The 18328-nt window shown below is 38.4% G+C and overlaps 1 non-coding gene across 1 annotated transcript; it reads right to left on the reverse strand.

Annotated features, from left to right (window-relative positions):
* Positions 1-1187: 1187 nt before the first annotated feature.
* Positions 1188-1294, reverse strand: LOC133813163 (small nucleolar RNA R71). The gene has a single exon (XR_009884202.1). It is a non-coding gene; the product is annotated as a small nucleolar RNA R71 (small nucleolar RNA).
* Positions 1295-18328: the final 17034 nt, after the last annotated feature.

The following is an 18328-nucleotide window of genomic DNA, read 5'->3' on the forward strand; positions in this document are numbered from 1 at the left end:
ATAGAACCTAGGTTAAATGAATTATATGCTTCATTAATTTATTGCCTAGATTAACTTGTTTCCATAGGACTTAATGCTTTATCTAAGTTAAATAGATTGTATGCTTCATAGATTTATTGCTTAGATAAAAGAGTTAATTATTGAGCGCTTCGCCTTGATTACTTATAATAGGGAGACTGGGATAATTGACTGCTTCAGCGTTATCTGCGGGGTTAATAGTTTAATTGAGAAATTGGAATAATATTTATTATTAGTGATTATGAGTGATTGTTGAGGGTGGAGATTAACCTTTAACTGTTTCGTAATATCGTAATACCAATCTTTATTTGCTTTCTAGTTTATGTTATTTAATTTTGAGTTAAAAATCAAAATCCCCTTTTAAGTTTTAGTGTTAATTATTGAATAATAAAGTGAACAATAGTCATTGTGGGTTCGACCTGTGCTTGCTATTATACTGAAATAATTGGAAGTATTGAAAGAAAATCATTGTTAAATTTGTGTGGTATACGACAGCCATCAAATTTTTGGCGCTGTTGCCGGGGACTATTGTTATTCTCTTTATTATTCAAATTTATTTATTTGTGTCTAATTAGTTTTTACTGTGGAATTATCAGGTGTATATGTCTGGTGAAGACGATACTCAAGAAAGGTTATCTAGGCTTAAACAATATCTTGAGTCATTGCCAGCTTCTCGTTCTTCAAGGACTATCACCGATAATCCACTCTTTCAACGTCTTGCTCCACAAGTCAATCCTGTTAAAGTGCCATTACCGTCTGACAACGAATCTGATTCTAACGATTCAGTTCGATCCTATAGAACAATGGCCCAGCAAAGGACATTGAAAGAGTTGGCAGCGCCAAATCTTAACCAACAACCACTTTGCATACAGTATCCACCATTGGATGTAAACTTTGAGCTGAAGTCGGGCCTCATCCACTTATTTCCTTCTTTCCATGGGCTGCCTGGTGAGGATCCGAATAAACATTTGAAGGAGTTTCATATTGTCTGTTCTAGTATGAAACCTGCTGCAGTGACTGAAGAACAAATTAAGCTGCAAGCTTTTCCTTTCTCCCTAAAGGATGCAGCTAAAGAGTGGTTGTACTATCTTCCACCTGGTACTGTTGAAACTTGGAATGGTATGAAGACTATGTTCCTAGAACGATACTTTCCAGCATCCAAAGTTGGAAGCATCAGGAAAAAGATCTGTGGTATAAGGCAATATACAGGAGAGTCTTTGTATGAATATTGGGAAAGATTTAAGCGGTTGTGTGCTAGTTGCCCTCATCATCAGATAAGTGAACAACTCCTCATTCAGTACTTTTATGAAGGATTACAATCACTGGATCGGAGTATGATTGATGCAGCCAGTGGGGGTGCACTAGTTGATAAGACTCCTGCTGCAGCCAGGAGCTTGATTTCTAATATGGCTGCTAACTCACAACAGTTTGGCATTCACTAAGATCCTATTCCACCACCCAAATCAGCTAATGTAGTGAGCACCTCTAATGCTAATCAACCGGGTCAACAATTGGCTCAATTAACTGCAGTGGTCCAACAATTAGCTTTAGGCCAATAGGTGAGGCCATGTGGAATCTGTCAAATTGTGGGGCACACTACTGATACTCGCTTTACTCTAGTTGAGGGAGAAACTGAGGGTGTTAACGCTGTAGGAAATTTCCCTGGCCAATTACGTCAGATGTATTATGAACCATTTTCACAAACTTATAATCCTGGCTGGTGTGATCATCCAAATCTTCGTTATGGGAATCAACAACAAATTGCTCCACAACCAACATCAGTGAGACCACCTGGTTCACTTTGCAACAGCGGTCTCAAAATAATTTTGTACCTAGACCATCACACCCACCACAAGCTACTCCACCACCAAGTGCCAAACCCTCTACTGAGGATTTAATCAATGCACTTGCTACAAATACTCTTCAATTTCAGCAAACCACCCAAGCTTCCATCAAAAGTTTGGAGAATCAGGTGGGACAATTAGCAGCATCATATAACAGGTTGGAAGCTCATCTGTCAAATAAATTGCCTTCACAACCTGAGATGAATCCCAAGGAGAGTGTTAGTGTAGTAACTTTGCGAAGTGGGACGCAATATGATCCACCTAGTCCTCCAATGCCCAGTAAATTGTCATCCAAGCCACAAGTTGATTGCTTAGTTGATGAAGATGTTCCTCCAAAGCCAACCACCCTTACACAACTAAGCCCTAAGCCTACTTTTGTCATTCCACCTCCATTCCCAAGCAGACTAAAGAAGACTAAAGAAGACTAAAAAGGAAGAGGTTGACAAGGAAATTCTTGATACATTCCGAAAGGTAGAAGTGAATATTCCTCTTCTTGACGCTATTAAACAAGTGTCGCGCTATGCCAAGTTTTTGAAAGAGTTGTGCACTAATAAGCGTAAGTTGAGGGGTAATGAAAAAGTTAGTGTGGGGGAGAATGTTTTCGTAGTTCTTCAAAAGAAGCTTCCACCAAAGTGTAAGGATCCTGGTACTTTTACTATCCCTTGCACTATTGGTAATAAAAGAATTGAGCATTGTATGTTGGATTTGGGAGCCTCTATCAATGTCATTCCATTCTCCATTTATGCTTCATTGAATCTCGGTTCACTTGAAGAAACATGGGTGATTATTCAACTTGCTGATAGGTCGAATGCTTATCCCAGGGGTGTAATAGAAGATATTTTAGTTCAAGTGAATGAATTGGTGTTTCCGGCTAATTTTTATGTTCTTGATATGGAAGATGAATCTATTCCATGCTCCACTCCAATTTTGTTGGGGAGACCATTCATGAAAACTGCGAGAACTAAGATTGATGTGCATGACGGTACGTTGACCATGGAATTTGATGGGGAGACTATTCGATTTAATATTTTTGAGGCTATGAGATATCCAAGTGATGTACATGCTATTTACTCTCTTGATGTGTTGGATATCCTTTCTCAACGAGTTTTAGATTTTCATAGTGAAGATTGTTTGGAGGTTGCGTTGAGAGAGCATCTTGTATTGACCGGTGAAGATTTTTCTCATGAGATCATGGATGTCATAACCACACTCAATAGTGGTTTTGACAAGACTTTTAAGAAGGTTGCATTTCTTAATTTACCGATTTCTAATGAGACATTGCAGCCATCAATTGTTCAAGCTCCTACACTTGAATCGAAGCCACTTCCGGAGCATCTCAAATATGTTTACTTGGGGAAGAATGAGACACTTCCAGTTATAATTGCAAGAGATCTTAATCAAGTCCAAGAAGAAAAATTAATGAGAGTACTACAAGAATATAAAACAACCACTGGTTGGTCTATTGCTGATATTAAGGGGATTAACCCTTCTATGTGCATGCACTGAATTTTACTTGAAGAAGGGGCTAAACCAACGCGTGAGGCGCAACGGAGATTAAATCCACCTATGATGGAGGTTGTGAAAAAGGAGATACTGAAGCTCCTTAGTGTGGGTATTATTTATCCAATTTCAGACAGTCAATGGGTGAGTCCAGTTCAGGTAGTACCAAAGAAGTTTGGAATCACAGTGGTAAAGAACGATGAAAACGAGCTGGTACCAAAAAGAATACAAACTAGGTGGTGAGTTTGTATAGACTACCGAAAGTTGAATGCGGCAACCCGTAAAGATCACTTTCCATTACCTTTCATTGATCAGATGCTTGAGAGGTTAGCGGGTCATCCTTATTATTGTTTTTATTCAGGATATAATCAGATTGTTATAGCTCCTGAATATCAAGAGAAGACAACCTTCACATGCCCTTTTGGTACATTCACTTTCCAACGTATGCCGTTTGGGTTATGTAATGCTCTTGCCACTTTTCAGCGATGTATGATGAGCATTTTTTCAGAATATATTGAAAACATCATTGAGGTTTTTATGGATGATTTTAGTGTTTATGGTGACTCATTTGATCGCTGCCTTCATAATCTCACTTTGGTACTCCAGCGGTGTGTTGAAATTAACCTTGTGCTTAATTGGGAAAAATGCCATTTTATGGTAAATCAAGGTATAGTTTTGGGTCATGTGATTTCAGTCAAGGGAATAGAGGTCGATAAGGCAAAGATTGATTTAATTCATTCTCTACCATCTCCGACTAGTGTGAAAGAAGTGAGATCATTCCTTGGGCATGCTGGGTTCTATCGGAGATTTATCAAGGATTTCTCTAAAATTTCCACACCACTATGCCACCTTCTTCAAAAAGATGTAAAGTTCGAGTTTAATGAAAAGTGTTTAGTGGCTTTCAACTTATTAAAAGAGTCTTTGACTACAACTCCTATAATTCAGCCACCAAATTGGGAGCTACCTTTTGAACTCATGTGTGATGCAAGTGACTATGCTGTGGGTGCTGTTCTTGGGCCCGTCTTCAAGATAGATGAGGAAATCGACCCCAGAGTGGAAGAAAGGGCCAATCTCGAACCTCTGGAAGAGCTCGAGGAAGTGACGCTCGAATGAACGGATGCCACAAAGATGGTAAAATCGGGAAAGAATCTTTCTGGAAAGGCGAAATAGCAATTAATTTGCTTCTTGAAAGAAAACCAAGACGTGTTCACATGGTCACACTCGAACATGGTAGGAATCAGTCCAAATGTCATAAGCCATGCATTAAACATTGACAAAAGCTTCCCCCCAAAGTAGTAAAAATGAAGGCTCCTGAACGATGACAAAAAGAAAGCCCTCAAAGAAGAAGTCGATAGGTTAAAAGCAAATCGGTTCATACGAGACACCTTTTATCCGGATTGGATCGCCAACCCAGTGTTGGTCCTAAAGCCCAACGACAAATGGCAAACTAGTATCGACTACTCAGATCTTAACAAGGCATGCCCAAAAGACTGTTTCCCCTTACCTCGGATAGATCAACTTGTAGATGCCACTGCTATTCATGGCATCATGTCAATCATGGACGCTTATTCTGGATATAACCAGATTTCTATGCATGCGCCGGATCAGGAACATACGAGCTTTGTAACCGATAAAGGATTATACTGCTACAACGTCATGCCTTTCGGGCTCAAAAACACTGGAGTCACATACCAAAGGTTGGTGATTAGGATGTTTGTCGAGCAGATAGGAAATAACATGGAAGTTTATGTGGATGATATGTTAGTCAAATCTAAACATAACAATAACCATGTGGATGATCTCGCAGAATGTTTTATTGTACTTCAGAAATACAACATGAAATTTAACCCACAAAAGTGCTCATTAGGAGTGTCTTCGGGAAAATTTCTTGGATTTATAGTAAATGCACAGGGAATAGAGGTTAATCCAAATAAGATTAAGGCATTAATCGGTATGCCCTCACCTCGAAAACATAAGGATGTCCAGAGCCTAACTGGACGAATGGCGGCTTTAAGTAGGTTTATCTCGAAATCTACGGATCTGTGCCTTCCATTCTTTAATCTTTTGAGAGGGGGAAAAATTTGAGTGGACAGTGGAGTGTGAGCTCATGTTTTAGAATCTTAAGAAACACCTCGCTAAACCACCAATCTTGTCCAAACTGATCACATGAGAGATTTTGTATATATACCTTGCTACAACCGAGCACGCCATTAGTGCGGTACTAGTATGAGAAGAGGAAAAAATATAAAAACCTGTGTACTATGTCAGCAAAAGATTACTAGGGGTAGAATCGAGATATCCATTAATGGAAAAACTGGCTCTGAGCTTGATACACGCATCTCAAAAGCTCAGACCTTATTTCCAGGCACACCCTATTCATGTGTTGACCGACTAGCCATTGCGACAAGTTTTGTCCAAGCCAGAAGCATCTGGAAGATTGTTAAAGTGGGTTGTCGAGCTCGGATAATTCGAGATCACATACCACCCAAGAACAACTATCAAAGGATAGGCCCTAGCAGATTTCATTGTCGAATGTACCAGGATCTTAGATGACAAAATTGTAACCCCAGCCCACGAGCTGTGGAAACTTTATGTTGATGGATCCTCTAATGAAAATGGATCAAGGGCAGGTATCATATTAATTACCCCTGCCGGAAATCGATTCCACTCGGCTTTAAGGTTTGGCTTCGAAGTGTCAAACAACAAGGCTGAATACGAGGCAATACTAGCAGGACTTCGAATAGCCAGAGAGCTCAAAGCAAAGGCTATACATTGCTATAGTGACTCGCATCTAGTGGTTAACCAAGTCTTGGGTGAATATCAGGCTCAAGGCATAACAATGGTTGCGTACCTAGAAAAGGCAAAAACTACCCTCGGACAGTTCGAATTCTACACTATAGAACAAGTCCCCTGAGAATAGAATTCAAATGCAAATGCATTGACTAGACTCGCCACAACTAACAAGGCCGACAAACTGAATGTGGTCCCAGTGGAGTTTCTACTGACCCCGAGTATTAGCGATCCTGATGATGAAGACATATGCATGATTGACTCACAACCAACCTGGATGACCTCGAAACTGGAAGTCTCCCAGCAGACTGGAACGAGGCTAGAAAGCTGATGTATCAGATCCCAAGATACACTATTGCAGAAGGAAGGTTGTATAGAAGAGGGTACTCTATGCCATTACTCTGATGTGTCATTCCTCCCGAGGCAAAGAAAATTTTGGATGAAATCAATGAAGGATTTTGTGGAGACCACACTGGGGGCATAGTCTATCCAAAAAGGTGATAAGACATGGGTATTTCTGGCCCACAGTTAAGGCACACTCGTTCGAATATGTCAAACAATGTGATAAATGCCAATGGTTTGCCACGATTCCACGAGCCCCACCTACTGAACTCACCATGATGAGCTCCCCATGGCCATTCGCAGTATGGGGAATTGCCCTCATAGGATCATTGCCAACTGGAAAGGGCAGAGTAAGATACGTTGTGATCGCGGTTGACTACTTCACAAAATGGACCGAAGATAAACCATTGGCCACTATTACCTCGAAAAAAGTCTTAGACTTCGTTGTAAAAAACATCGTTTTTCGATATGGGATGCCCAGAAAAATAGTGTCAGATAATGGAACCCAGTGTGAGAGTGACCTTTTTACCTATTTCTATGAGAAAAATGGGATAATAAAAAGTTTCTCCTCCATGGCCCATCCCCAGTCAAACAGCCAGGTCGAAGCGATGAATAAAACCTTAAAGAGCTCCATAAAGAAAAGGTTGGAAGAGGCAAAAGGTTGGTGGCCCGAAGAATTGCCTCAAGTCTTGTGGGCTTATAGAAGCACATCAAAAACTTCAACAGGGCATACTCCATTCTCCCTAGCTTATGGATGCAAGGCCATGTTGCATATTGAGGTCGAAATCCCTACAATACGGAGCCATGCATACAATTAGGCCTTGAACCAATCTCAGCTCAAATAAAGTCTAGAACTCATCGAAGAAAGACAAAATGAAGCCCAATTGAAAAATGCTGCATACCAGCAGCGACCTACTAGATACTGTAACAAGAGGGTTTGAGATAGAAATTTTGGATTGGGAGACCTGATACTAAGGCGTGTATTTTTAGCTACACGAGACCCGTCTGCCGGGGTACTTGGACCTAACTGGGGAGGACCTTACCAGATCGAGTCCGTCATTCGACCTGGGGTGTACAAATTGGCAAGGCTAAACAGAGATTTGGTGCCGCGAGCTTGGAATGGTGAACATTTGCGACCTTATTATCAATAATATAGGAATGATGTTTCCATTGCAACCAAGTATGTTTATTTTTTCTGCTTTTCATCAATAGATTCTAAGTTTTGTTCAAAAAGTTGCATTCTCTTTTAATGTTGTATTTTTTGCAAATCCTCTTAATTTAATAACATATGATCACACTCACAGGATATTAAGGGGGGCATAAGTGGTATATGATCATACCATAGGTTTGAAAAAAATAAATAACATAAAATAAAATGTCTGGATCATTAACCCGACATGAAAGTTTATAAGTGTGTACATGAGCTAAATGTTTGGACCTTTAACCCGACATGAAAGTTTATAAGTATACACATGAGCTAAAACTGTCTGGACTTAACCCTACAATAAAATTTTTAAGTGTATGGATCACTAACCAAACACGAGCTAAATTAGTTTGGAACAAACCAACCTAAGCGATAGTAAAAAAAAGTTGGAATTTAAAACCAACTGTGAATTAAAGTCGATCCCAAGGTTGGAAATTTTCGCAAAATAAATCTCGATCTCATAACCTAGAGGATATACTTGAGGGTGAGAAAAAGGGACTAAAAAAGCAAGATATAACTAAACTATTAAAATTACATGCCAATTAAGTACTTTTGAGTGCATGGTAAAAGTAAGGTTCGACCTTGACATTAACGAAGTCGAACATGGATACTTTGAATAAAACTGTGCCTGAGTGCATTGAAATTCAAGCTTAAATCCAATAGATGTATTTGTACAAATAAACAAATATAAAAGCAAGCCTTTAATATAACATGCTCAAAATATTTTGACCTAGAAATGTAAAGCATAATATTAAGGCAAAAAGCTAAAAATAAAATCAAATGCATAAAAGACTTTCGAGCCAGAAAACTGTATGCATAAAGATTAAAGTTAATATTTAATAAAAATAGCTCTAAATCGAGCTATGAATTGTCTTCGCCCCAAGGGCACATATAAAATAAATAATAGATCAAGTTACAAAAAGTTTAATGGGACGCAGCCCATAATCTTGTCTTCATGAGGTAGACGCCTCCCCACCAGCAGCGCTGGGTGCCTCCACCGTTGTAATGCCCCAAATTTCCTAATAAGGTTTAGGACCTTGATTAGGAGGCCGGGAGGGCCATAATTGATGTATTGTGGTATTTAATGAGTATATGCATGTTTACGTGAATTATATTATTATATGATGGTGAATGCATGCATATGGGAGTATTTATTATTATAAGGGTATTTTGGTAATTTGGCCACTGTGGGCATAAATGTGTATTTTGGGTGCATGATTGTGATTAACTAATATAGCCACATTATAAGGTGGATTGGTTTGAGCTATTCGACATGAGACGATCATGAGATGTAAGTGTTCGGTCTAGTCACAACGAGTTTAAGTCCGGGGCTCGGGGTGAGTCTCAGGGTGAATTTAATGATTAGAGCATTACCGGGAATTAAAGGGTAATGGGATATGATTTATTAGTATTTGGGAATATTGAGAATAGCGGGAATTGGGAAGCGTTAATTATGATTAACGGGATACGTGGAAAGTACCAATTTTACCCTTAGAATGGTTTGAGAAGCTTTTGATGACTTAAGGGTATTATGGTCATTTAGGTTTGGATTTGTATGAATTAATTGGCTGCTGGCTGTAGAAGCTTGAAGAATAAACAGAGCAAAATAGAGACGTTTCTTCTTTCTTCCCGTACACTACTTTTCTCCATTTTCTCCTTTGGGGTTTTGAGTTCTAAGTGGGGTTTCAAGCTAGGGAATTCAAGAGCTGAGGTTGTGGACTTGGTTCAACCATTGAGGAAGGTTCAAAGCTGGTTTTAAGGTGAGTTCTAGCCATTGAATTCAGGTTGTGCTCTGTTTTCCTTTTGGTTTTCAGCTTATGGTTTTTGATGTAGAAAGTGGGAATCAAGGGGAGCTTTTGTGTATGTTTGGTTGGGTTTTGATGAGGGCGAGTTATGAGTGATGTTTAGAGGTTTAATTGTGTGTTTGGAGGAGGTTTGGAGCTGGGTAGAGGGTTTGGTTCCAAGGGAAAACGTAGGGGAAATTGAGTTCGTGTGCTGTCTTTCTGCTGGTCTGGACTGGGCGCCGAGCCGCGGCTGTGGTGCGCCGCGGCCCTTGGCGTCTGGCAGGGAAGGCCCTCTCTGTTTGGAGGGCGCGGTGCGGCGCGGCTGGGGAGGGCCACGGCCCTTCAGGTCATTTTAGCCCAAAATGGTGTTTTAAGCTTGGGAATTCAAGCCTTAGGCCTCGGGGTTGTACCTAGTACCCGGTTAAGTGGGGATTGTTGTCCCGGAGGCTAGATATTGGTTTGGGAACTTATGTTGATCATTTTTATTGATGATATCTTATATTTGGTTATGACTAGGTGACCGCTAAGGGACTAAAAGTTGATCGTTCTCAAGGGTCGTTCTTTAAATCATTCTAGCTCGAATCTGAGGTAATAAAACTGCACCCCGTGTATATGTGACATGCATGGCTATTATTGATGCATGTTGGTTAATTATTATGTATGACATGCATGGCTATTCTTGATGCATGTCGGTTGATTATTAAACGTGACATGCATGGCTAATATTGGTGCATGTTGGATTGTTGGATATATTTCATATGATGCATGAGAAACATGTGATTAGAACATGCTTTGTATACTGAGTATGATATCGTTCAGAGCTTGAGCCTCTGTGGTTGTGCATGGTCCTAATTGTACTAGTATCTGTTTAGTAAGCATGCTGAACACCTTTTTTATGAGTATTGAACATGTGATATATAATTGGTGGCATGACTTACTTGTGTATGGCATTGACTAGTCAGGGACCGACCCTAAAGTCGAGAATCATGCATTGAATGGCTCTATGGCATTAATGCTGGAACGACCCTAAGGTCGATGAACACGCATTGAATGGCTCTATGGCATTAATGCGGGACCGACCCTAAGGTCGAAGAACTTATAAGCGCTTGCCTGGTCTAAGACCAGATGATCGTGGCCCTGGTGACCCTATCGTCACATGGCTAGGGGATGCTGTCCACAGTTACGACTCTAGAGTCGGGAGGAAGGTTATGTTGGTGACCATTCACCATGCACCTATCCTGTTCCAGCTTATGAAATGTTCTCATATCAGTTAAGCCTTGGTGGCCCTATCGTCACATGGCAAGAAAGAGCTGTACTCACCTTTGTGACTTTTGCTACAGTCACCTATCTATTTTGGACTGATAGTCCTGGTTGATTACTATGGTTGTTGTTGATATTATATCATGCTTTATTGTATTTTCTTGCTGGGCCTCGACTCACGGGTGCTACGTGGTGCAGGTAAAGGCAAGAGGAAGCTGGACCATCCTTGAGTTGGAGAGCTTAGGTGATGATGTGTACATATGCAGCTGCTTGTCCACCATGGCCGAGGTTTAAAGTGGAACTAGGGTTAAACCCTGCTTTGCTGCTTAGAACGACATGTTGTAAATATTTTATGTAATAGACTCTGAAATTATATTTTCGGGATCCCAATGTATATATTAAACGTTCTAGTGAAACGTTACATCTTAACCAAAGTTTTTAATCCCTAAATCGCTAATCATACTTAGTTCACGATTTTGGCCAAATGACTCGGTTAGCGAGTTTAGCATTGTTTACAAGGCACACCGTAACGGTCCCTGGAGTTTGGGGCGTTACAACCGTCTTCTCAGCCTCGAGCCTATCCGCCTCTTCCCGAAGCCGAGCTTGCCACTTGTCAATAAACTCGACCTCTAAGTTGTCTAAGAAGCTGGTATCGAGGTCAGGGTTGTTGACCCAGATTCGATACATTGCCATGTCTACAGCGTGATCTTTCTTGGTCTTAAACTCCTCAAGAAGGCGGGCCTTCTCACCTTCAATTATCTCAAAGGTTGCCCTCTTTTCCTCCTCCAACTTGGCATTCAGATCCTGAAGTTCCTTAATTTTGGAGTCCTCCTTGATCTCAGAATTCTTGGCCTCGACTTCTTTCAAAGTCACTGCCATAGTTGACTTGAGGTCAGACACTTTTTGGGCAGACTCCAGGGCAGCCTCAAGCTTCGATTCGAGTTCGTACACCTTCAGCTTCGCTGCTTTGAGCTTGTCCGCGAGTTTTAGCTAGAGGCCTTTGGCCTCTTGAGCATATGCCCGGCTCGCAGTCGCCTCGTTGTTTAATTTAAAGTTGTGTTGAACAAATGAAGCGAATACCTATACACAAAAACAAATACGAGTTATTAAACATACATTGTAAGTTTGTATAACAAGATTATAGTACAAATGACTTACCGAAGTTATAAGCTCATCACCCTTGTCGAAAATGGTATTGGTATCGCAGCACGAGGTGAGGAACTCCCATTGAGGGGTGCCAAGATTGCTGAGACTTTGGCCAACACAGGATAGGACATCTGAGCCCAGACTGACTCCGTGCAACCCCGTCGCATTATCAAGAATGTACTCGGGGACATGAGTTGATATCGACAAAAGACGTTCTCGTGTGGGAACTTGCCTCTTTGGGGCGGCAACAGTTTTAAAAAAACCAAAACTAAACAAAAACCACACAAACAAATTCATTATCCCCCTAAGTTTTCTAATAAGAGCACTTCCAATTGATATTATGTTTTATCCTTCAAAATACATCACCAAAATCTTACTTTTTCTATTTTACATCAAACAGTCACATTTAGAGGCAGACCCATTCTAACGTCCCAAATTCCCTAATATGGATTAGTGCCTGGATTAGGGGGTCAGGAGAGCAATAATTGGTTTAATGTGTTATTATGTGATTATATGCATGATTATGTGCATTGTATTATTATATGGCTGTATTTGCATTCATGCAGGGCCGTTTCTTATAAGAAGGGCATTTTCATAATTTTGGCCCGTTGAGGGCATGTTTGTATATTTATGTGCATGTATGTGACATACGGGTGAGACCACATTATTATGTGGATATATTTGAGTTACTCAGCATGAGACGATCCTAGGAGGCAAGTTAGCGGTTTAGTCATAACAGGGTCAAATACCGGGCTCGGGGTGAGCCTAGGGGTAATTGGGTATTTAGTACATTACCGGGATTGAGAGGGTAATGGAAAATTATTTGGTAATTATTTGATTATATTGGGAGTAATGGGAATTGAGAGACGTTAATTATGATTAACGGGGTAGGTGGCATATGACAAAACTGTCATGAGGGGCTTTGAGAGAGAAGGTTGGCCCTAGGGCATTTTATTCATTTAAGGTAAAAAATTGGAGACTTAGTCACCTTTTTCTTTTGGATGAAGAAGCAAAAACAGAACATGGATCTCTCTTCTCTCTTCTTTCCTTTGATCATTCTCTCTCTCTTGGTTTGGTTTTGAGGCTAAGATTAAGGATTCAAGCTTGAGGATTTAAGGCTTGAGGTTTAAGATTGAATTGCTGCAGCTAGGAGGCATTAATCCATAGTTGAGGTGAGGTTTACAAATTCTGTTTTTGGTTGGTTTTCTTTATAGTTTTGGTTGTTCTTAAGCTTGAAAGCTTGGTTATGGAATTGGGTTTTTGGTAGTGTTTTGAGTGTGTTAAAGCTTGGGTTTTATTGTTGGTTTGGTGATAATGTTGTACTGGGTTATAGTTTTAATTTTGGGATTGGTTGGAAGTGTTTTTGGTTGAGTTTGGGCTGAAGAAAAAATAGGGATGTCAGGTTCGCAGGGTCAAGTCGCGGCCGTGTTCTTGGGTGTCGCAGCCTGTGCGAACCCCAGGGCCTAGGAGGGGCTATGTCTTGATGGCGCACAGTGGCCCTCAAGGGAAAGTCGCTCGCCCTGGCACCCAGACAGGGGGGCTTTCTGTCTGGGAGGCGCGCTACGCCTGCCTGATCCTTTTAAGCCAACATAGGTTTTAATGACGGAGCTTCAAACCTTGAGGCTTGGGATTGAATCTACTACTAGTTTGGTAGAATTTGAGGTCCTGGAGGCTAGGACTTGGTCCGGAAGCCTTTAATTGCTCATTATTGACAGTATTTTATATTTGAATATGACTAGGCTACCGCTAAGGGCTCAAGATCAGGATTGTGCTCGAGAGTCGTTCTTAATTTATTTTACGCTTGGACCTGAGGTAAGAAAACTGCACCCATTATGTGACATACATGATTGGGCATTGGCCCTTGTAAATGCATGATTATTGATGAAGCATGTTGAGTGCTCTATATGTGGATATTTGTTGTATAATGAATGCTTGTTTGTATTGCCTACTTGAGGAAAGCATTAACTTATTACTCAAGGACGGCAATAACGTTGAGCCCTAGTTGTAAAGCATTGACTTATGAGTCAAGAGTGGCAATAGTGCATCGAGCACTGGTCGATATGATTAGATTTAATCAAGAAAGTGTTACACGCTCGTCTGACCCAATGGTCGTAGAAAACTAAAGAGCTTGACTAGTTCTATGGCTAGTTACTCAGAGCTAGGGCAAAAGGCCCAGGGTGACTTTATGGTCACGTGGCTAGGGCAAAGGACCCCGGGTGGACTCTATGGTCATATATTCAGGGCAAGGACCCTAGGTTGACTCTATGGTCATCTATTCAGGGCAAGGACCCCAGGTTGACTCTATGGTCATCTGATTAGGGCTGCAAGGCCCAGAATGATTCCATAATCATTTATTTGTACCTGTATGCATGCATGAGTAGGTTAATACTGCTAGACATGCTAGATATACATCTGAATCTGTATATATTGTTCATGTACTTGTATTAAGTTTTCTTGCTGGGCCTTGGCTCACGGGTGCTATGTGGGGCAGGCAAAGGAAAAATAAAACTTACCCAACCGTGAGTTGGAGAGCTTAGGTGGAAACGTGTACATATGCTGCTGCTTGACCACCACAATCAAGGTTTCTCAGAGGAACTAGGGTTAAACCCTACTTTTGCCACTTAGGTCGGCGGGTTGTAACTTTTGAATTGTAATGACCTTTTTGGAATTGTAAACAACTTTAATGTTTTTATTGAAACATCCATTCCTTTTAACCCTGGGCCAGTAATCACACTTAGATGCACATTTATGTCCTAATGACTAGTTTAGCGAGTTAAGCACTATTTAAAATACACAGTGTAACGGTCTTGACTAACCAGGGCGTTACAACTTGGTATCAGACCGTGCCAAGGTTAAGGTTTCCTGTAGATAGGATGGGCATATACACTTGCCACTAAAGACAAGCTCAACTCAGGGTTCGGTAACTATTTATGTGGTTATGTGATTAAATGCTTAAATAGGATATAAATTCTTTACGTGCATGCCTTATTAGGCAGCATGAGATATACTGATAGGGCCTGGCCCTTGACTACTGCATGATGAACCAGAACTTGCTTATTAGCACTAATATTACTTGGGAATGCTAAAGAACCGCTTATTAGCATTGTTGTATGGTGATGAACCCAAAACAAGTATGTTTTAAATATTTATAAATCGCAAGTGCACGAATCGTTCATATAGAATAGTGATCGTGTAAGCAAGGATGTCGAACCCAAATGAGTTGTCTAAAATAAAAAAGAAAACCATTTTAAATCAAAATTAATAAATTCTAACCTAGCTCCAAAGATTGATGAGATTTTTGTATAATGAAAATAAAATAAAAAATAATAATAAAGAAATTAAAGATAATATAAAAAAATAAATTAAAAGTAGAAATTAAGATAGTAAAAGAAGATTATTAAGGTATTAGAATCCACAAAATATAAGTTCAATAATATTTATAAGTACATTGATTCCCAAGTTTTAGCGATAGTTAAAATAAATCAAACTATCATTTTCTAAATAGATTTATAATTTTAAGCACAAATTATATCTAAAAAGATATGATTTTTCTTCACTTTTCAAAAAGTATAATTTCAAAGTATTTAATGTGAATCAACCTAATGAAAAAAAAAATCAAATAACATTATTTATAAGGCAAAACATAATATTTTTGTTCTAAGCATTTGATGTGTACAATTTAATGACACATCTTACACAAAGAATATTATGTTTTTGCACTAATGAAGAACAGAGTGTAAATATGTGCTAACAATAAAAAATACATGATATTTAAGATGAAAGAAGATATTTGAAAAAGAAAAATCCATAAACTTTGTTGCACAAAATGGGAAATCAACATACAAAATAAATACTATCTAGTTACATATTGTTTCATCATCACCTTAATAATCTTAAAAAGATTAGAAACTCATAACTAGAATATAAAATACAAACATAACTTAGGAAAATTTGGAGGAAAACCCACAAATTGTTCCTCTAAAAATACATAGAAAATTAACCAAAAAGAAGAGAAGTTGAAGAGAATAGAGAGGTTTGAAAGTGTAGAAACTTTGTGGTATGACCTCTCCCAAAATAAGCACTCCAAATGGTCTTGAAAATTCCCTATTTATAGCCAAAATGAGAGTATTAAAATCATCAATTTAAATTACTTAAATTGATTAAATTAATAGTAATATAGAAAATAGGGGTAAACTATAGGATGTAATGATGATTTTGGGGTAAAATGTGTAGAAAAGTTTGGGTAAAAAATAGTATTTTTGGACATAAGGGGACAAATGAGCTTTTGTTGGGCTCAAGGGAAAATGGCAGCTGGCTGGGGGTGGCTGTGATTGGGGCTTTTGGGCCGAGTGGGCCTGGGCTGATGGCTAGGCAGGTGCATTGGAGGCACGGGTTGGGGAATTGGGCGCAGGAGGCAGTTGCTGGGCCTGGTGCTGGCGTGGGCCGTGGCTTCTGGTGTTGCACGGCTGGGCAGAGCTGCTTGGAGGTGGGCTGGATGGGGCGTTGGGCCTGGCTGGGGGCTGCTGGAGGAAGGAGCTGCTTTAGGAGGCAGCTGGGAGAGAAGCAGGCTGGCTGGGAGATGATGGGTCGAATGGCTGCTGAAGCTTGGGCCATGGAGGCTCTTTCTTTCTTCTAAAAAATGTCATTTTTCCTTCATTTTTTCTTGCTTTTTCAAGAGCAAAAATACAACATATTTCCTATAAAAAACATAAATTAAATTAAAACTAAATATTTTCAATAATCAAATATACAACATAAGTTCCATGAAAATATTAATTAAAACTTAATTTATATTTAACATTTAAGTTCAATAATACAACATTTTTTTACCTCAAATTAAACAATAATAATTCAAATAATTAACTACAAAATTTTACAATAAAATAACTATAAAAACACACAAAAATATATAAAATCAAAATAAACTCAATAAATTCAAAATTACTTTAAAACTTAATAAATCACTTTAAAACTCAAGAATTATGCAACAATTAGCACACAAAAAGTGGTAAAATAAATCTATTTTGTAGAGTTATCACACCCTAAAACTTAAATTTTTGCTAGTCCTCGAGCAAAAGAAAAATTAAAAACACACACATTTTTTTTTAATTGGTGATGTCAAATTTCACCTCAAAAATTACATAATGGAAATAGTTCAAAGAAAATCACAAATAAAAGTAAAGCTTATGTAATTAATTAAAAAGTTAAAATTGTTTTCAAAATAGATATTTAACATGCAAACACCAAAAATTATCATCAAATCATCATGTGAACATTTAGACAAGCTTATGAAAAAAAAAATAGATTAAATCTCAAGAGATAATCAAGCAAATTCTAGGATTTTTCAAATTTTTTTTTTTAGAGATTTAAAGAATTTAATGTTTAAATAAACTTTGTCCAAATATCACAATAATTTAAATAGAATAGAAAAGTGTCATATAATGAAAAAATAAAAATTAATAATAATAAATCTATAATTAAACAAAACTAACTCAAAAATTAAAAACAAAGTTTGAGGTTTATTTATACTTTTCTAAGAACTAAGAACAATTTCAATCATAATTTTTATCATCGAAAAATGAAAATCACAAAAAAAAAAATTTCAAACAAAACAAAGAAAATAATTTTTTTAATTTTACAACAAATGAAAAATATGAAAAATCACAAAGAAAACACACATGAACACAAAGAAAAACACATACACAATACCCTCAAACTTAAATGAAACATTGTCCTCAATGTTTAATAAAATGGAAAAAATTAAGAACTACTCCCTTTGATGTATGCTTCATTGGTTTGACTCATTTGTTTTCTTCTCTTCTTTTCTTTTTGGGCAAGAAGTTTCCTTCAAGTTTTTTGGATTTTGAAAAACATGAAACATAACACACAACAAAAGTGAAATATAAAATTAAACATGAAAAGTATGGGTTGCCTCCCACAAAGCGCTTTAGTTTATAGTCTTTAGCTCGACTATAATTTTTTTTTTATGTCAACCTAGACCCAATCGATGGTGTAAAATTTCATTAGTAGGGTTAGTTATGACTTTGATGCAAATGCCATAAATAATAATTGATAACATCACACCTACAAGAAAATTGAAAATATGCAATTTTAATGGAATATCAATAAAATAAGAAAATTGCATATCTATATTAGACTCATTTTCATTTTGAGTAAATATACAAATTTGTTCAATTATGGACTCTTGAGATATAATTATGTCTTTTTCATTTTCTTCATGAGCCTCAAGAATTATTTCATCAAACTCTTTTGTTTCATTAGGGGGTTGGATGCATATTACAAGTTCTTCAACAATTTCATTCTCCTTTTCACTTTCAATTTGACTATTTGGATTGAGAATGAGTTGGTTGGGATAAACTTATTTTTCCGACTCTATAACAGTTGCAAGTTGTCCTACTATTGTCTCAATTTTTGAGATT

Source organism: Humulus lupulus, chromosome 1, assembly GCF_963169125.1.
Source record: "Humulus lupulus chromosome 1, drHumLupu1.1, whole genome shotgun sequence".
Taxonomy (NCBI): Eukaryota; Viridiplantae; Streptophyta; class Magnoliopsida; order Rosales; family Cannabaceae; genus Humulus; species Humulus lupulus.